The sequence below is a fragment of the Rhamphochromis sp. 'chilingali' genome (genome assembly GCF_963969265.1).
Source record: "Rhamphochromis sp. 'chilingali' genome assembly, chromosome: 3".
NCBI lineage: Eukaryota > Metazoa > Chordata > Actinopteri > Cichliformes > Cichlidae > Rhamphochromis > Rhamphochromis sp. 'chilingali'.
The window spans coordinates 6,338,709-6,360,751 of record NC_137931.1 but is presented as its reverse complement, the minus strand read 5'-3'; the positions used below and the strand labels follow the sequence as shown (position 1 = coordinate 6,360,751).

The following is a 22,043-nucleotide window of genomic DNA, read 5'->3' as shown; positions in this document are numbered from 1 at the left end:
TTTATTTTTTTATTCTATTTTTCTGTTTGTTTGTTTTTTCAAGACTTGGTGAACTGAGTTTTTTTATAACTCAGCCTAACCCTTTTTAATTTTGTTAATATGAGCAATACTGAGAAGTGTTATTGTTGGGTTTTAATATATCTGATATCGAGTATCTCTTTGTGAGAAATTTCACTTTTGTGAGATACTGTTATCGAGCACACCACCCCTTTCCCGCCTCCATTGCCACCATGTGCCATCTTTACATTTCTGTCTGCCCCCTCATTTATGCCTGTCTAGAACCGGCCCAGAAAATTGATGTAATTGTACTTGACCCCAAAAATCTTTGAAATATGGTATATAATCAGTTGAGTACTCTGGATGGCATTACCTTGGCCTCCAGCAACACTGTGAAAAAACTTGGAGTCATTTTTGACCAGGATATCTAAAATTAAATCCTGTCTCAGGGTGACGCTGAAAAACTAGTTCATGCATTTATTGCTTCTAGTCTGGACTACTGTAATTCGTTATTATCAGGATATCCTAATAACTCACTGAAAAGGGAGAAAGATACCATCTGTACTTTTAAAATGAGGCTTTGAAGGAAATGTCAGTAAATAGTGCAGATGATCTACTGTCAATCTATAGAATTTTCTGTTTTACTAGTTTTGGAAAAGTCTGTGAAAGTCCGATAAAAAAACACAAAATCTCCTGGCAAAAAACTAACAGGACATTTTCTTTTTTTTCAATTGAATTTATTTTTACAGTTTTTAGTGCACACTCCTTCTTAGGTTAAACTCTTTTCCCAATCTGGTGATTTGAGGAGAAAGACATGGTGCAATTGATCCAGCAATTTTTGGTTTGGCCTGGGATAGATTGGGATTGGTTGCTCTTGAAGCTTGTTTTTCACGGTCAGAGTAGGGTGGAGGTGAAGCTGTGGAAAACTTGTCCAAATCTGGCCCTGGTTTTACATCTGATGATGTTGACCTTGCTGGTCTGTCATTTTGCTCTGGCCTTTTTTTTTAATGTGGTCTAGACTAGTGTGGACAAGAGAGGAAGGAATTCATCAAAGTGACCCAAATAAAACTGAAAGCATGCTTATATAAAACAAACTTGGTCTATATCAGTGGAGGAAACGTAAGAGAACCACTTTTTTATAGCATAATGGATATTCAGGTATGCTAATGTGTCAATATTGTAGGAAAAACAATGACTGCTGGTCTGTCATTTTGCTCTGGCCTTTTTTTTAATGTGAGTTAATTTAGCTTCACATTTTATTTCTGCAATTTTTTTATTTGTAAATTGGAAGTTTGGATTATTTTAAGTTGTACTTACTTTGAGTTCAGAACTTGGAATACATGGAGATTCTGTAGAATACATGTAGAGCAAACTGATTGAGTGGCTGATATGCAAACTCTGATCCAGAAAAAGCTGATGCTTTGATACTTTTTTTCTTCCACAACCAAAGGTTAAAAACTTACATTTAGAACCAGGTATTGTGTATACTGTGGTAATTATTAGCATTAGTCATTAATTACCACACACTAAGAAGCTACTTTTGAATCAATAATTCCATTCTAAGAAATACGTGTGTATGACACATACAAACAAAGAAGCTATAACGGACTAGTGTGGACAAGTGAGGAGGGAATTCACAGAAGTCACATGACTCAAATAAAACTGAAAGCATGCTTATATAAAACAAAGTCATACTCAGCCTACATCAGTGAAGGCAACACCAGAGAACCACTATTTTTCCATCACAATTGGATACTCAGGTATGCTAACATTGTGTTATCATTTCAGTACTGTAAGAAAAACAATTATTAAATGCAACTGGCATTTAATCAACTACCTGTTTTATTCACAGGTAGTCAGTGCAAAAAACATGAGCTTCATTAGGAAACTTATCAAATTTATTCGGGGTAAGCAGATTTTTTTTGGGTAACATTTTTATGGCTTAAATATTTGTGATGGTTTGCTTGTTTGTTTGTAGCTCTGCTTTAATAAGTTCTTAAATTTTGAGTTTTTTTGTTTGTTTGTTTTCTGTTTTTCATTTACTCCCAGTATGTTTTCATGCATATTAAGCTCTTTGGGCTTTTTCATATATTATTGCTCTTTACAGATAAAACTTGCTTGACTTGACTTACCAAATAGCTTGATGATATTTACGTTTTGGGTTTTTTTTTTCTGTTGTTATTTCAATTATATTTGCATGTTCAAAATAAAATTATATCTATCTATCTGTCTGTCTATCTATCTATCTACATACCTACATACCTACCTACCTACCAAATAGCTTTTTGAGGTGTGTAAATCAAAGCTGCTAAAATAAGAAAATCCTCGATTCTCGTGTTATCTTGATCTGGATTAGTCATAGATGTTTGCAGAGTGATTTTATAATGCAAAAGATACCATCATGTACTTTTGTTCTGAACGTGGAAAATGGTAACATTTAATTTGACATAAGAAAATGAAATAAGTAAATTATATAAGTAACACTGAATATGGAAAAGTGTTGCAAAAATGTTGCTACATTGTCATATTTTAATTGCAGGTACTCCACCTCCCCCTCCCCCTCCACCTTTATCTCCTCGTAAGATATTTCAAATATAATACAAAATTGTTTAAATATTAAGATTAAATCATCACATGATTATTTTTTTTAAAATTCCCTTGTGTTGTTATTCACAAAATTAACATGTTCACTTTACAGTTTTACAGAAAGAAGAAAGGAACATACCATGGATGTGAGTATTATGGGCGTGGTTCTTTTTTGTGTTCCAGAACTTTGATGTGACTCGTGTTTTTTACACATGCTTGTTATTAGATGTAAATGTCAGACCAGATTATATAATGTATAAATGTATCGGTAGAGAGTTTCAGACCTCCAATGTGCAGCTGTTCTGTTGGCAATGAATCACAGTGCTGAGTGTGCACTGAGTGCTAAAATAAATGTATTAAATTAGGAATTCAAAAGATTAATCATTTTCTGCTACTTGTTTGTCTCTTGCTGTTATACTTATTATAATCTTTAGAAATCAGCATCACATTTTCCTCTTCCGCCTCTTACAATCAGACCAATGAGTTACATGAAACATCAAATGCCTCATTTATGTAACTTCGCACACTGAGGCAGAACGCTTGAGTTAGTTTATTGTGTTATTTTGTGTTTGTTTATATTACTGTTGTATAATGTTAAACTGTAAGTGCACACTAAATCCTATTGTAATTTTCTTAATGAACAGTGAAAGAGAGCGAGACCTGCAGCTTGTCAGAGATTACAAGCCTCACAAAGATGTCCAGCATCTCAGAATTATGCTTTATGGACCACCAGGTGCTGGAAAGTCCAGCTTCATCAACTCTGTCGACAGTGTTTTAAGAGGCAAAATCGCAACTCGAGCTTTGGCAGCAGCAACCTCTGGTGACAGCTTCACCATTGCAGTATGTATGAGGATGTACAGTGGCTTGCAAAAGTATTCGGTCCCCAGGGCTTCTCACATTTAGTCACATTACAGCCACAAACATGAATCAATTTTATTGGAATTCCACGTGAAAGACCAATACAAAGTGGTGCACACGTGAGAAGTGGAACGAAAATCATACATGATTCCAAACATTTTTTACAAATAAATAACTGCAAAGTGGGGTGTGTGTAATTATTCAGCCCCCTGAGTCAATACTTTGTAGAACCACCTTTTGCTGCAATTACAGCTGCCAGTCTTTTAGGGTCTGTCTCTACCAGCTTTGCACATCTACAGACTGAAATCTTTGCCCATTCTTCTTTGCAAAACAACTCCAGCTCAGTCAGATTAGATGGACAGCATTTGTGAAGTTTTCAGATTTTCCCACAGATTCTCGACTGGATTTAGATTTGGACTTTGACTAGGCCGTTCTAACACATGGATATGTTTTGTTTTAAACCATCCCATTGTTGCCCTGGCTTTATGTTTAGGGTCATTGTCCTGCTGGAAGGTGAACCTCTGCCCCAGTCTCAAGTCTTTTGCAGACTCCAAGAGGTTTTCTTCCAAGATTGCCCTGTATTTGGCTCCATCCATCTTCCCATCAACTCTGACCAGCTTCCCTGTCCCTGCTGAAGAGAAGCCCCCCCAGAGCATGATGCTGCCACCACCATATTTGACAGTGGGGATGGTGTGTTCAGACTGATGTGCAGTGTTAGTTTTCCACACATAGCGTTTTGCATTTTGGCCAAAAAGTTCCAATTTGGTCTCATCTGACCAGAGCACCTTCTTCCACATGTTTGCTGTGTCCCCCACATGGCTTGTGGCAAACTGCAAACGGGACTTCTTATGGTTTTCTGTTAACAATGGCGTTCTTCTTGCCACTCTTCCATAAAGACCAACTTTGTGCAGTGCACGACTAATAGTTGTCCTATGGACAGATTCCCCCACCTGAGCTGTAGATCTCTGCAGCTCGTCCAGAGTCACCATGGGCCTCTTGGCTGCATTTCTGATCAGCGCTCTCCTTGTTCGGCCTGTGAGTTGAGGTGGACGGCCTTGTCTTGGTAGGTTTACAGTTGTGCCATACTCCTTCCATTTCTGAATGAGCGCTTGAACAGCGCTCTGTGGGATGTTCAAGGCTTGGGAAATCTTTTTGCAGCCTAAGCCTGCTTTAAATTTCTCAATAACTTTATCCCTGACCTGTCTGGTGTGTTCTTTGGACTTCATGGTGTTGTTGCTCCCAATATTCTCTTAGACAACCTCTGAGGCCGTCACAGAGCAGCTGTATTTGTACTGACATTAGATTACACACAGGTGCACTCTATTTAGTCATTAGCACTCATCAGGCATGTCTATGGGCAACTGACTGCACTCAGACCAAAGGGGGCTGAATAATTACACACACCCCACTTTGCAGTTATTTATTTGTAAAAATGTTTGGAATCATGTATGATTTTTGTTCCACTTCTCACGTGTGCACCACTTTGTGTTGGTCTTTCACGTGGAATTCCAATAACATTGATTCATGTTTGTGGCTGTAATGTGACAAAATGTGGGAAAGTTCAAGGGGGCTGAATACTTTTGCAAGCCACAGTATCTATTCTTATGGCATTTGCTGTTAGAGCATTACATGAAAAAACAGATTTTCTAGCACTACACACTGCAGTGGTAACTGCCATATAGACACTGAACTAGAAAAAGTAAGATAGTAGGTACAACTAGACTGTAAATTATTTGGTAAACTTTTTAGGGTCTCTAGTATCCTGAACTAATGTAACAACACTACATTTTTTATTTACAGTTCAGGACATATAAAATTCAGTAAGGAGAGCCAGGAACGTTTTACCCTTTTGTCTTCAATGACACCATGGGCCTTCAGTCCAGTGACAAAGGAATTCATGTGGAAGACATCAAACTTGCCATTAGAGGACATGTAAACGAAGATTACAGGGTATGAAATCTTCATTCAGATGCTTGTACACAGTGCTGTGATACAGAAACTGTATCATGCAAAAAGGTTTCAGTGACTTTGCTTTTTTCCAGTTCAATCCCACATCTCCGTTGCCTGAAACAAATTCCAGCTACAACAGTTTTCCCACTTTAGATGACAAAGTCCACATTCTGGTTTTAGTTATTCCTGCTGACACAGTGAGCATAATGAATGATGAAACTGTCAGGAAGATGAAAGATGTCAGATCAGCAGCTCGTGACAAAGGTGAGAGCAGTTGTCGTTCATATGATGTACAATTTCAAATACCTGAAAAACATGAGATAAGAATTAATCAACATACTTTATTAATCCCTAAGAAATTATGTAATTGATTGCATTGGTTTCTGTATTGGCAGGGATCCCACAAATAGCTATCATGACTAAAATTGATGAAGCCTGTCCTGAAGTCAAAAAAGACATAAAGAACGTCTACAAGAGCAAGTACTTGAATAAGCAGGTGAAGTAACTTTCATGCATATGTAGACAGTTTACACATGAATATAACATCTCTAATTTAGCTGTACATTTCAGTATATTTGTACAGAAACCTCAGCTGGAATCAGTACAAATAATTCAAGAAGTAATTTATAATTATGTCACTAGTGCAACAATACAGTTTCAGTTTTTAAAATGTAATTTTGTTTAAACTTAGATGGAAACAGTGAGCATGAACCTGGGTATTCCACTGAACTGCATCTTCCTCGTGAAGAACTACCACACAGAGATTGAGACGGAGAACGATGTGGATTCACTTATACTGAGTGTACTGAAAAAGATCATTGACTATGGAGAGGACTACCTGAATGACCAGGATAATCCTGACCTATAATCAGTGTGTGAGGGGGATAGAAAATGAAAATGTTATACAAAAAAGTCACACAAAAAGTTAATTTCATGAGAAATCTAATCCTACTGAATTTTTGTCTTGTTCTTGTTTTCTTTAACTTATTTTCTTTTGCAAATTAAATCCAAATAACCTTCCTGGAAAATCAATACATCTACTTTTTGTTCTTTACTGTATAATCAAAAATGTTAACTGCAGGAAGAATGACAGATATATGCATGTAACCTGTTGTCTGCTGTGTAACTCAAATAAATCATTGTAAGGCTGTCCTCTGTGAATCAGTGCATTAACACAGTGAATCCTAATTTTGCTAAGAAAATTAAAAAGCTAAAAAGATACACATGCACAGATGGAAGGTAAATGGAGGTGTGCTGATTTTGGTGGTGGTGACTGTGATCTGTTGAGTTGATTTCTTGTTTTCTGAACTGTAATTACATCTGCATCTTCTGCATCCACACCCATTTTCACACCTTGGCTCGTGTGATTAGGTAGAGGATCAATAAGGGGTCTGTTGGCTTAAAATCTGGGACCTTTACAAATGTTGACATATTACACGTGACTAACATAAACGCAACAGTTGTGTCACAAATAAACATCTTACTTTTCTAACAACATATAAAATACAAATTGCATGCTGCATTAACTTGAAGGGGTTAATCAAAACACATCTTGCAGTGCACACTCTTTAACCACAGCTGGAAAACTTCACTGCTGTCAGGAGCCTGGGTCTCCTGACCCAGCGTTTTTAGTTCTTTGTGATTCTTGTATTTTGTACTTGTGTGATTTATTCTATGGTTTCTAGCTTTGATCCCTTGCCCTTCATGTTTCTCTGTGCCCCCTCTGTTCTGTGTACGTCTGTGTCTTTGCATGTTTGAGCTTCTTGTTTTCTGTCACTCTGCAGTGGCGTGTCTAGAAAATTTTTGTTGGGGGGGCCAGGTAGGGGCACAGATTTGGAGAAGGGTGGCAGATGTAATTGTCAGATAATGTTAAAAACAATTCTACCAACCGTTAACCATAATTCAATAACCCTATAAACCTAATAACCGAATGCGCTTTTAACTCTTATTAGAATGAGATTTTAACCACTACGGTGCAAAGTTTTTAGATACTGCGTTGATAAAGTACAAGAGATACAATCAGTCAGTGTTTATTCAGCAGTCAAGGACATCAATATTTGCATAGTATTTTTACTGACATGTAGTGCACATATGTTTTGGGCAAAAACATTTTTTAATATTAAAATACGAACATTTTAACATACAATTGGCAAATTAGCCAATGCCAATGCAAAACCAATGCCTATTAAAAAAAGAAGATAATCTTCTCACAAACTGGTGTTTGATTTTGAAACAGGAAAAAAGTGTGGAAACAACTGAAAAGACTAACATTTGAATAACACCTGAAAGCAAGTAAATACTTTCTATGCTGCCTTATGGTAAACTTTGGTAATATTGATGTATAAAGAACAACACTGGCTGATGATGAAATACAGTCAGCTGGCATGGTGACACTGCCAGTATTAACCTGCAGGGCTGGACTGGGACAAAAAATTGGGCATTTTCACTACAGACCAGCCCACCAGGTATTAAAGCCATAAAGCCTTTGAATGAAAACAAACGCTGTTGTGACAGTGATGTACACTGTCTTTTTGGTATATGTATGATTTCTATACATTTTACGTCAGATAAAAAATTTGTTCGCAAGATTCAGATAATTATTTAATAAAAGCTAAATATTTGAAATGAGAATAAGAAAGAAAAGTATTTCCTTGTGCCCCCCTCTCCCTGTTAATGCCCTACCTGGCCCCCCTGGCAACACTTTGCTAGATCCGCCCCTGCACAGTTACCAGCTGTCAGCTACTTAGAAAAAGGATGCTGGTGTTATTTGTCTCTCAGAAACAGTTCATAACTTCCCTTCAACTCATTCATGTCACCTAAAAGGTAAACCTGTTTCTCCATCACTGTTCTGCTCTGATGATCCAGTAAGGACATCTCCTGGTTTCATCTTCATGTTTCCCTCTCACCACATATACAAACCGATATCATGACCAGCAGCTTTTTTACAGCTGTGGCTCCAGCAAACATCAGCTGATACTAGAAATTAATCTTAAATAAATTCTAACAACAGCTGATCAAGCTTAAACGTGCTGCTGTTGTTTAGCGCGACATCCGCTGGTTTCCTGTTTCTGGCGCAAAGTGGGAGATAAATAAACAAGAGAGACGATCAGCTGATCATTGATCAGTTTCATGATTAAAGTAGTAACAGACGAGGGAGGGAGGGAGGGGGGGGGGATAAGAGAAGAGGCAGCTGTGCAGCGTAAATACAGAATAACTCCAGCTTTGTGTCTTTTCCCATTCTAGCTAAAGTCCGGGACAAACTGCGTCTCTTCTCAGCTCAATACGAAACCCGTAATATTTTCTCTGAATGAGGGACCATTCCACTTTTTAAGGAGCCGTTGGCAACTCTACTAACTAACCTTATGAATAAAATAAAGTTCACTATCAGTAACATCATAGCAACCGAACAGCTGTATAGAAACTCTGTCATGCTAGCTCACGCAGTACGAGTTATTGTAACTGACTGTAAAAAGTCAGCACAACGAAAATAAACTCCACCTAAACTTGGTTTATATCTGACCCAGATAGACTGCAGGTCATAACTTCTTACCTCAAGTTCAGTTCACCTGATACTCGAACCGGCGGCCGTCTCAGGTCTCTGCTCCTCCTGCCTCCCCTTCCCTCATCCATCTGTTGCCTCTGTGGAAGCTCCCCCATAGCCACCACCAAACAACTGAGTTATTTTTACACATCGACCTGCATCTGGCCAATCCACCACCTCTCATTGTTCATGCCGTTACAAAAAAAAAAAAAAAAAAAAAGTCATCAGCCCACTGTGCAAATGTCCGATGGCTAGTCCAGCTATGTTAACTTGTTAATCTTTCGCTGAAAAAACGTTTTCTGTGGTGCCGTCTTTCGTGCTTGGCTCTCCTACCTTTGCTAACATGATGCTCATAGTGCAGGAGCCAGTGCTGCATTCACTTACCCTCAGACATCTGAGCTTCACTGTGAAGCCATAATCGTACATTTGATATTTCATTAAATTTTATTGTTTTAGCTTTGGGGTGGCACCTGGGGTGGCCAGTCTGGTTGGGGGGGTGGCCTCTGCCCCCCAAGGCCACTCCGCTGGACACGCCACTGTAAACGAGTAATGTATGAAGCACTGATCCCTATATAAAGTGCATTACAGTAATCCAGCCGAGTGCTAACAAAGGCGTGGATAACTGTCTCAAAGTGCTGCTGTGAAATAAATGTCTTTATTTTATCAGCTGCCTGAGCTAAAAGAAGCTTGATTTTACCACTGCCTTAATCTGGCTGACAAGCTTCAGGTCAGAGTTCACTTTGACCTCCAGGTTTGTCACAGCTGGTTTAACGTACTGTGTCAAGGTATCTAAATACACATTGGGGGTCTCAGTAGGGCTGCCAAGAGATTTGAACCCTGGTGGAGGAGACCTTCTCAATAAAAAAGTGTTTAAAAAAATGTTTACAGGCTGCAGTCAGTATGTGGTGCACTAAGAACAGAGTTAATGGTTTTAAATAAAACATGCAGGTTGCGACAGTTTGATGAAATAATGTCAGATAAGTGTTGTCTTTTGGTATCTTTTACAGTTTTTTGATATTGATGCCAACAGTCCTTTAGCATCTGGAATGACACTTGTAGCTTGTTTCCATTCACGCTCAGCTCGACAGCACTTGCGTCTGACAGCCTTCAGCCAGGGGTCAGATTTAGTTTTAGGCTGCCTGGTTCTTAACGGAGCCACAGTGTCCAAAGCAATCTGGTAGGTGGAATAAAACCATGAGCTCAGTTCCTCAGTCTGGCTGCACAAAAGCTCCGGGATTTTACAGTTCTGCTTAAAAACTGTTAAAAACTGCTCAGCAGTGGGTCAAAAATACGACAGCGGTGAGCAGCAGCGCGGTTTAACTGAGGTACGGGCAAGAGGAACTTGAAGCATCACAGGACTGTGGTCAGAAAACACAGCATCACAAATCTCTACGTTAAAAACAGAAACAAACAGAAGAACTATGAGATAAAACAAGATCAAGTGTGTGTCCATGTTCATGTATGGGACTGACTGAATAGCACAAAGTTAGAATGCTTAGTCTGTTTTTTAGGCTATTTCACAATATGAAAATAAATAACTTATTAAAACAGATCATATACACATCCAATAACTAAGTGAAAATGATTGTTTTTGTTTTTTTATTTGCTAATCAAAGTGTCAGTGCAGTCAACCATCGTTTTTGTCCTCGTGCATTAGTTTTGATTTAGTTATCAAGTAAAATTTTATAGTAATTTTTTTACTTTGATTTTTGGGATGTAGGATGATCATTTTCATTTCTGTCTAACGCTGTGACGTCTTCTTGTTCCAGCATGATTTCTTTCTCATTGACATTTGATGGGTTTTCAAGGTGTTCCATTAACATTACATCTTATTTATTTTAATTTTATATGTGCGTGACTTGGAGCATGAACCAGAAATATGCAAGCCTCATGGAGGTTTTTTGTCTCTAAATGATCAAAATTAAAAATCTCAGTATCATCGGGACCTCATCCATCTAGTCGAGGAGCTGACCGCGGTCTAGACTACACTAAGCAGCAGCAGTGTACTCCTAGTATGTACAATGCATCACTATGAGACATAAATGCACACTTAGTGTGATGTATTCTTAACAACTTTGAATGATGGGGTATGAAGCCCAAGACAGATTAGGAAGAGAGGGGAACCACCTTGCTGCATGAGTAGCTACGCGGTCAGGTTGACTTCCACATGGTTTGCTGGGGACGCTGCCAGGGAGGAGAATGTCAATTTTAAAAGAGCGTCTCGTTCCTCTGGCAGGGCTGGACTGGGACAAAAAATCGGCCCGGGCATTTTGACTAGAGACCAGCCCACCAGGTATTATAGGAAAAACCATAAATCCTTTGAAAGAAAACAAACGCTGTTGTCACAGTGATGTACACTGTCTTGTTGGTATATATGCGTCAGTCTAATAAACTTAAACCTACACCATCCTCCCTATTCTGGTATTCTAAACAGTACCCGAAAGTAGACTGCTTGGTCGAGTTAACCTCCTGAACTATCTACAACACATGGTGAAAACCTGAAATTAAGACAGAGAAGACTAGAGGTGAGACATGATCATTACTGATTACTGATGACAGATTTACATATATTTTCATAAACCATTCATTTACCACATCAATAAACAGCATGGCAGGGCAAAATATTTTTTCCAACATGGCAACCTTTAAAAAGTGAAAGGAGACAGGAAGACAGGTGAGAAAGAATAAAACTTAATTGACTTTTTGATGGCATTTTACACACAGTACTGGTACAGAATCTAGAAAATGTGGGAAAATACTGGCATCATATACGGTACTTACTTCTGAAGAAATTATGATGGGACCCTAAAAAAATTACTATGTACAATAATGGATTTCTATACATTTGACATTAGATGAAAATGTTTGTTGTAAGATTCAGATAATTATTTATTAAGCATGACCTGGGGTATCAATATATGGATCAAAACCACCATGTGCTGGTTATAACTCTCTACCTGTCAACGGCATACTCTCAGGGTTTAATTGTTAGAAAATTGTTAATTGTTAAAAAGTTAGCATCCATTTAAAAATAAGAACTGTAAACCAGATACTTGCTGTCGAATTTCTTCTTTGTGATCGAGGTTGTTTTTGAAGCCCGCCTGCTCCAGCCTGGCCTCAAATCCAAGACCCTGAAATGAGGAGAAACTCCAAGGTGTGAAATTGCATGTGTAAAAAATTGTAGGTTTAAGATAGCTTTTAAAAGTCCTGTGATAAACACCTGGATGAGCTTGATAATATCCCGAGGTCCGAGCACCTCTGGGTCAAACTCAACCTGAGCTTTGTTGGTTGCCAGTGCGACCGAAGCCATGAGGATCCCTCTGGTTAAGTTGAGCTTGGACTCGATGTTGTGGACACATGATGCGCACGTCATGCCTGTTATCTGCATGTGAAATACATGTGATGTGGAATTTGCACAAAATTCTGCATTATATGGTGTCCCGCAGACTTACAGTGAGGTCCAGCTTTCCATGTGCTACTGCATTATCCTCAATCACTTTGGCACCAAAGCCCAAGTCTTTGATGAGCTCAGTCACTGCAGTAGCATCCAGGACATGTGAATCATACTTCACCTCTGCCTTACCGGCCATTAGCGACACCAACACTGAGAAGATTCCTGGTTAACAAACACAGTACACTTTATCAACAATCTTCATCTCAGTTCAAATGCCTCATCCCTGGAAGTCGCTCACCTCTGTGTTTGAGCAGGTTCCTCTCGATGTTGGACACACAGGAGGCACAGGTCATCCCCGTAACGCAGATGAAGCATTTCTGTGCTTTTATCTCAGGCGAACTTGCAGATGGTGCCTGTGAACCCGTCCCATTGCTGACTACAGGCCTGTTTGTCGACATGTCAGAAAGTCCAAAGCTTACAGGCTGGGACTTTTCATGACTCTGAACACTCTTTATAGGTTCTGAAAGGACAAAAAAATATGGAGGCGCCATATAAGTTTGTAGCTCTACAGATTTATGAGGCTCAACTTAGAATCTTCAATCACCATAGTCCAACTAGAAATTTTAAAAACTCATCCTATTCTCTTCCTGAAGGGAGGGAGGATATAATCTCTTTCATTCATTTTTTTTGTCTGTTTGTTAGCAGTGTGGCAACCAGAGTTTTCGAATTTTGTGTGATGGTAGATAGCAATAACCAATAGATACCAATAACAGCTCAAGGTGATTAAATTTTCAAGAAAATCGGTCAAAGTCAAGGTCATACCAGATGTGAAAGTTAGTAAAATCTTTATATCACCCATAATTTTTCAGATTTCACAGCAATATACTAGGCCCTGTGGGACATGAGTACCTAGGTTGGCTAAGTATTTAACATTGACATTTATTGTTTAAGGTCAAAGTTGACCTTGGAAAAAACACTTCAAGGAATAATATCAAGTAATATATCCTGTGAAAAGGCCTGGAGAGGCATCACAGTGACGCCATAAAGTTTTGCAAAATCACGCATGCATGAATATATCTTAAAATGTCAAACTTTCACAACTTATAGAAGACAAGGGTAAAGATATAAAACTTTAGTATGTAATGCTTCAAGGTCAACGGTCAGGTTCACACAAATTAGAAAAAAGCCTTATTTTCCATGGGTCATCTCCAAACTTTAAAGCAATAGGAACATAAGTTACTTGTTTGCTTGAACTCTTTAAAACATTGTATGCCTTCACAGTGAAACAAATGGATTAATGGATTGGATAACATGGTAGGAACTAACAACTCGGTCGTCAGAGAACATCTGCAGGTGGCATGATTCCCTGTTGTACTGGAAATATAAGGCGCACAAAGTAAACAGGAATGATTTTTTATTGTTTAATTCTCATATAGCTTCAAAGCACAGAATTGGAAACGAGCATGAATGGCATTTCTAAAGCAAGCTGGATTTATTTTATTTTTTTTACTTTAAGTCCACAATCTTCTCCCACACCTTCTGCTAAACAGATAATGCAGAAGAGAAAATAACCAAGCATTTGCTTAGTTTGAGAAATTTGGATAGACTTTTTTACAGCTCACTGGCATATGATATACAACCACATGATATATAACTTCTATCCCAATAAGAGGCCAATAGAGGCCAATAAAACCTGACACTGAGAGCTGAGCAAGATAAAGAGAAATTAAAGAATTTGTTCATAATCTGCCTGCATTAATCCCTCATCTTGGCAGGCTGTTTCTGCAATTAAAGCCCTGGTAAGGATAAGGGCTCTCAGAGTTTCACTGAGGAGTACAGTTGTCTGGTTCCCAGAGTAACCGTTGAGTTTCTGGTTTACTCTAAACAACATACCTCTTCTAAGAAACCCTTTAGATAGCATGTACACGATTTTACGGTTAATGGCAGACATTTCCTAAATGAAAGCAAACCCCTCCAAGGACATCAAACAATGAGTGCTTTTATACCTCGGGTGTAAAAACTAGTTCAAAGATACTTGAGTTCCCAACTCACTCCTTGCCTGACAGAAATACCAGATGAAGAGATGAGGTGCCACTGAGGCATGAGAGTTGTTTTTCATGTTCATCCCATTGGTCTGTGTATGCCTTTAATAATAATAATAATAATAATAATAATAATAATAATAATAATTATTATTATTATTATTATTATTATTATTATTATTATTATTATTATTATTATTAGTATATTGCATAAAATGTAGACTTTACTTTTTTACTTTTTACCTCTTGTTTCTGTCTTGCCCTGACACCTGAGATCAGCCAATACAGCAGTGGGCCATAACAAATTAAAAATTGGTCAGATGATCCAGCTGTGCTACTGTTCTTGCATCTCTGGTGAGAGGCACTGAGACCAGATGAGAGGATTTGGGGAAATGATGTACAAACTCAGAAATGGAAAGATAGGGATAGGGAAAAAATGCACCAACCTGTGCCAAATTCTACCCAAAATAAATTAAAATGCACAACTTCTTGTCCAAGCCTGATCAGCTGGAGTCAAGCTAACACCTGCTACCATGTGAACTAATGGGTAAGGTATCTAGTTCCTGAGTGTTTGTGTCCCTTTATGTTGGAGAAGTTTTGGGATCTTTAGGTTGTGATCTGGACCAAGTGCTGCGGAGCTCAAGTAAGATGTTAAAGAAAAACAGGATGGCAAAAACAAATGCTAACTGTTCCCTGGATGTTCAGTCAGTTGTCACCCTCACTATTTATTAAGATTTGACACACTGAAAAAGAAAACTGAAATAATCCTAAAATAATATATTTTTTAAAAGCTTCATTAAGCAAACATTTATTTTTGTTACCTACCTTTAAGTGAGGCGTCAAAGCCCATGTCCTCAATAGCTGCCCTGAGCTGCTCTGGCTCTGTCAAATAGGGATCAAAGGTTATTGTTCCCTTTTCCGCCTCCAGGGACACCGCTATGAACCGCACTCCAGTCATCTGAGAGATCCTCCCTTCTATTGTCTGCACACAAGAGCTGCAAGTCATCCCTCCAATCAAAATGGTTACAGTCTGGGTGGAGGCATCCACCTCCTTTTTCTGCCAGAAACTTAAATCTTCTACTGATGGGTCCTCAGATAACAAAGCAGTATCAAAGCCCATGTCCTCAATTTTGTCTCTCAGCTCTTCATGTGTGACTAGAAGAGGCTGAAAAACAATCAGCGCTGCTTTGTCCTGAAGAGACACCTGAATATGTGAAACCCCCTGCAGCTCCCCGATCTGTCCCTGAATGGACTGCACACAGGACTGGCAGTGCATACCATCCACCCTGATCTGCACCACAGACTCCACGCTGTATCCCAAGGTCTGTAGTTCCAGGGCGATCTCTTTGGTTGGAATAACTGAAGCATCATAGTCCACCTTGGCCAAACTGTTGGGTACAGACCATGTGACAGTAGAGCTGGGCGATAGAACGATAACGATATGTATCGCGATATAACTTTTACTCGATAGAGAAATTAAGCTATCGCGATAGACCTCGCCGCTCTTGTCCTCTTAAAAAAAAAAAAAAAAAAAAAAGGTCAGCCGATCCAAATTCAGTAGCGCAGAGCTGAACCAATCACAGCCGCAGCGTCACGTCGCGTGACTTGTTACGTACAGCACAAGTGCCAAGCCGCACGTGTGTTTGTTTGGGAAGCAGCCAGCGGGTAATGGAGCCAGCGCATAATGGAGGAAATGAGTGTGCCGACTAGAAAAATCAACCGAGCGTGACCGAAGAGAAAACAGATGATGGTTCCAATGCCGGAGAGATTGTCGAACGGAAGAGCCAAAGAAGTTCCGTAGTGTGAAGGTATTTCGGCTATTTCAAGTCTGACAAAAAACAGAGTAGCGTGCACTGTAAATTGTGCTGAAAGCAAGTCTGGAAATACAATAAACTGGTGCATGCGTCACACTGTGCGCCACGTTATTGTTTCGGTGAAATGAATTTCTACAATACTGTTACTGTTAATTCTACTCTCTGCAGTGTTTAAATGCTTACATATACACACAGTTACTGTCCGTCCACACATACGACTCGGTTCTGCTTCTATGCCCCAGCTTTGTTTACTTTTCCCACCGAGGCTTCTAGACTTCTGATTGGCCAACATTTCTGCACGGTTAGGAATCTAGCGCCACCTGCTGCTTTGGCATGTTCATAGCAGCGTTTTCCTTCATTTCTGCCTTTATGTGTGGACGGGATTATTTTTTAAAACGAAAACGGAAAATCTCCGTTTTCAAAAATACCCGTGTACGTGTGGACGTAGCCTCAGTCTCTGACTGGAAGCGCTAATTCGTCATTCGGCTTTTGTCAGACTAAAGTAACTGTTAAAACTGTTTGAAAAGCTAAGCTATACAACAAGGAGAGATTGAGAATTTCCTTTTAGTTCTCAGTTTATTTGATATTGACAAAAGTTAGTCAGTTTTGTCTGTTCTTCTGTAAAACAAACTAAGATTTATTTTTAGAATTTATATTTTGTTTCTAAGTGGAATTGACAATTTAGTCTGTTTCGTTTGTTCTGTTTTGAAACTTAAACGCTTTAGCGGCTGCCTTTTGTGTAGTTTGCAATATTTGCCTTTATTTATCTGAAAAAGTCTCATGTTCCTTAAGTACATCTACCCTGTTGAACTTATTATGGGAAATAAATATTTAAAAACAAGCTGCTGATTATTTCACATTTTACTTGTGAGCAACGGCACATTTAAATCTTACAAATATAGTTATTTGGCTTATATCGTGATAGATATCGTTATCGCCTGAAATGAAAAAAACATATCGTGATATGAAAAAATCTCATATCGCCCAGCTCTATGTGACAGCAATTATTCCATTCAGGCTGCAGATTCTGGTTTGGATGATGTGGACCTCATGCTCAGAGGTGATCCGCTGAAGTTTAAAAGATGCTCTTGAGCAGGGGCGGAGCGTGGGGGTGGCTTACGGGGCTTAAGCCCGGGTTGTTTTGTCAGAAGCCCGGGGTATTTTGGAGTGTAATTTTTTCATAGTTAGATGCCTGGCTGACAACTGTATAAAACAAAAAGTACACACAATATTCGAAGCACATAGTGCACACTGTGGGAATTTACGACTGTGCGTGAATCCCCCCCTGATATTGGTATGATCCAAGCTCAGGCACTAAGCGACTGAGCGAGGGGGCGGGGGGAGCTGCTGCCCGTGAGTGCGCTGTTGGAGAGACGGAGCCAGCCATACTAAGGAGAGCTTAAGTTTGAGCAGGTACCAAAGCAAATCATTCGTACTGTACAAATAATGTAAATATGACGGTGCATCACGAAAGATTGATATGAAACTGATCACTTGACCAATATTATTTTACTTGCTCTTCAAGTGAATCAACAAATGGCGAAATGAAAAGCCGAACAAATGCTATTTTTTAGAGAGTCTTAGCTTACGTGTGTTTATTTCATATTTTCAGTTCTTACCCTCCCCGACTAATTCGGTTTCAGTTATGTACTGAAATATAAGAATGGACATTAGAGGCTTCTTTCAAAGAAAAAACTCAGGTAAATGTTATTTTATATATTATGCTTTGTATGTTGTTCAGTATATTTCTATGCAAAACAAGAGGGATTTCAGTACACAGCAGGATATTCACATTTGTAACCAGATATTTACACTTTAGGGAGAAAACATAAAACATTTTTACTGTACAACATCAATTTAGAGTAAACTTTTGTTTTAGATAAATATTGAAATATATTTTGAATTAGTTAAATGTCAGAATAAAGAGAGACAGAGCTGTCTATTTTTTATCACTTTCATTAAATTTAGGAGTACATGTACACTAAGTTTATTGTTAATTAATAAGAAAACTCCAGACGATTCCATTCTGAGCTGAAGAAGCTTCTGATAGGTTAGTAGAGTCCATGTGAGTAAACTGGTGGCACAGCTGTGGATGCATATAAGGCAAAACACAGAGCCTGTTTCTTTGACATGGGAAAATCAAGAGATGTCAACCAAAACACCAGGAAAAGAATCGTGGAGCTCCATAAGTGTGGCTCAGTTTGAATACAATTTGGTGCCATTTGCAATTAAAAAACACAGACAGTTTCTCTCTTTACTCTTAAAGTTAACAAATATGTTTTTATATTTATCAATCTAAAAAAATAAACATTTAGTCTGATTTGATGTTACAATTAAAAAAGTGTTTGTGTTTTGATCTGAAGAGTTTGTAAATATCTGGTTTCAACTGTATATTTGATGATTGTCAGCACAAAGAGGGAGAGAGAGGAGCAGAGATTGAGATGGAGAATGAGGACAGAACAGAGATGAACAAGAGCAGGTGAGACACACATGTTAGTCAAATGGTTGTTTACCAAAAGTATCACCGTATCATAGGTCCTCATGTATCTCGTACCTAGTGTTTCTTTTTAGGTTTGCTATTTTTCAAATTCTATATTTATTAAGTTCTGCAGGCTTGTTTGCACAACAAGGCTAAATAATTATATAAACTTTTCTCAATCTAAATATTGTACTTTGGTAGAATTAAATAAATAAGTGTAGTGCAGGTCTATGATGATTTTTAGTGCTACTATCATCTAGTTCTGATTGTGGTTCTGTCTTGGTTAAGTCCTCAGTAGTCCTGATTTTGAACTGTTGTAGTCCTGTTTTAATTCTGGATCAGTTCTGGGTCTGGTTGAATTGGGGTTTAGTCCCTGTGTCTTGATACAGCCCCGACTTCGTTCTGTCTTGCTGCTCAATTAAAAAACTAGTTTAAGGTGTCCTGCATGTGTGATATATATATTTCCCTATATGAAGTCATTCTTTTTTGAACAAAACTCAAAACAGAGCCTATTAATCTTTCAGTCATTTCTACCCCCCCCCTCAAAAAAAAAAAAAAATCCCACATGCATACTACCCTTTAGGGCTAAGCCCCGGGTGTTTCAAATGTCTGGCTCCTCCTCTGCTCTTGAGGCAGCTTTAGGTGGAGGGCAGAGCTCAGTTTGGCTCCCATACTCGTAGGCCAGGTTTTCAAAGCCTTGTTTCTCAATGTCATGGTCATTCTCCTGGAAGGACAACAGAAGAGCATATCAATTCAGCATTTTTTTTATTTTTGGAAATGTAGGGAAAATAATTATTACAATTTATCTTAAAATTACAATATCTTAGGTCCTATTTTAAGAATAAAGGCCGTCTTTACAGAATGCTATTATTAAGATATGTAGTAAGACAGAAGGATAAGATCCAGAAACCGTAGTGTAAGGTAATTCTATCAGGCTTCTGCTATTTGACGTCTGTGAGCATCAGAACTGGAACATCACAGCAACTCTGACCTAAATTATTCAGATGACACAAAGCTCTACATATAAGCGTCACCACACATTTAAAAGCCCCTAAAAAGTGCTTTGCACATATCAGTTATATATATATATATATATATATATATATATATATATATATATATATATATATATATATATATATATTAGGGGTGCAACGATACACAAAATTCACGGTTCGGTTCGGTTCGATACTTTGGTGTCACGAGCTACCGCCGATCGCCCCGTGCATGGGGCTAGACGGCCAACACGTTAACGAGCTAACTGCGCTAACACACTAGTTCCCACCCATGTAATTGAGCATTGCATGGCACATCCAACATACTGTTTTACTTTAGTCCATGACTCGCTTACCTTCAGGGTCATACGTCACATGAAAACCAAAATAATTCCAAACGCCAGATCTGAATGAGGGTGGGGGAGGTGCCCTGCGCTCTTCCTTCTGACTATGCTGTCTGTGTGGAGCACTCAGTGGATCTGCGCTCGACAGTGCAGCCTAGGCGGAGTAGTCGAACGCAGATTCACTGAGCGCTCAACACAGACAGCATCGTCAGAAGGAAAGTTGATAAAATAAATTACAAATGTTGTATTGTTCGATACATATGCGTACCGAACCGAAAGCACTGTATCGAACGGTTCAATATCGATACGAATATCGTTGCACCCCTAATGTGTGTGTGTGTGTGTGTGTGTATATATATATATATATATATATATATATATATATATATATATATATATATATATATACTATCCATGGACCACTTCTACTTTTAATGCTACTGCAAATAACCACAAACCCACAATCCCTGGCTTACTTTGTCCATTAGATCACTGGGGCCACACATTAAGCCACATTGCTGGGCATTGTTCAGTACACAGCTTATACATTGCAGAATGTGGGGAAATACCAACTGTTTTCCAACTGTCATGAGATTCTTGTTGGAACTTGTCTTGTTGTTCTTTCTTGGGATATAGATTTTCTCAGATAAAGTGAACTCATCAAGTATTTAATAAGTATTAACCACATTATATTAAGCTGCATTTTGCATTTGGTTTGTTGACATGCCACATTTATGTTAAATTCCTTGGTGCTCATTGTTGCATATTCATGTTGCTGTTGTGACTGTATTAGTGGCTCAAGAACAAAGACTTCACAAGACCTCAAATACACTTGTAAGTATGACAACCCTGTTTCTGCTAGTCTTTTAAGTCCTCAGCTGAGAAACAACATGAATTTTTACTTAGCTTTACAGTTCCTAAAGCCAGCCACTGTTTAATCCTATGAAAAGCCCCTGTCTGACCCCAGTAAGCTAACAGAAATTATTTACAGGGTAAGACCCTAAAAGCAAAGTTTTATTTATATGAGTTTGACTAAAAGCCTTGGACCCTGACCTGGTGTATTTTGTACTTTTTTAACTACAATCTTAACATTGTAGTGAAAACCAACAACCACAGAATTAATTTGTAGTCCTATTGTTAGTCACGTTGTGCATTCAGATTGTGGCCATGTCAGAAAAGAGTCAACAACTTTCCAAAAGCAAATATGTGAGTCAATGTTTAATCCTGGGTGAATTGGCTTCTTCTTTACACAGAAAACTGCTTTAAAATACAAGTTTTTGGTACCTCTCAAGTGCAATCTAAGACATTTATGGATTGAAAAATGAGATGCTAGATAGATGGCTCAGACACTACTGGACACTTTAAATCCACTATAAGGCTGTCATGTCAGGAGACCACATGATTGGCCCTTCACCTAAGCCTCCCAGCATGACTCTGCTTAAAGACATCTCATTGAACTGAGGGGAAAAGCCAACCCTTATAAAAAAGAAAATTAAGCAGAGTTGCACTTGCATTAACATCATTTTATCCATTTCATCACAAACACAATGCACAACAATTTCTATTACAACACAACAGATGTCTCTGATTTAGAGAATAATCAGTGGGAATCTGTGCATTGAGTTCAACTTCTATTTTGTGTTAAAGCAAAAGCAAACACTGCAATGTTGACTCATGATCAAAGTGCAGCAGCACTGAAATAAATCACACAGGAGAAATTTTACAAATTTCACACCATCTTTTACATTTCCAGTGTTCTCATACCAGTCCATTACTGTATACATGCTGCAAAAAATATACAAGTGCATTTGTATCACAGTCTGCTTAAGCTCAATGCAAAGCTCACTGCCTGGTAAATATAGAGAATTTAACTGACTAAACTGACATGTTGTCATCCTTTTCACATGCTACATAACTACTCTTTGTAAATAGGCCTACATACTAACTGCATCATACGGAAGACTATTTGAACGTTGACACTGAGGATTGGAAAATGTTATTCCCATGTTAACCTTGATTCTGTGATATTTAAATGAGAAGTTA

At 38.5% G+C, this 22,043-nt stretch overlaps 1 pseudogene across 1 annotated transcript in view; it reads left to right on the top strand.

The window, feature by feature from the left end:
* The window catches only part of LOC308394495 (interferon-induced protein 44-like), a 37,280-nt pseudogene extending 31,021 nt beyond the window's left edge, over positions 1-6,259 (top strand). The window contains exons 4-8 of the transcript in view: positions 3,228-3,423; positions 5,242-5,391; positions 5,484-5,655; positions 5,787-5,887; positions 6,083-6,259. The product of the transcript in view is annotated as an interferon-induced protein 44-like (transcript). The remainder of the gene's footprint in view (positions 1-3,227; positions 3,424-5,241; positions 5,392-5,483; positions 5,656-5,786; positions 5,888-6,082) is intronic.
* The last annotated feature ends 15,784 nt before the right edge of the window (positions 6,260-22,043 follow it).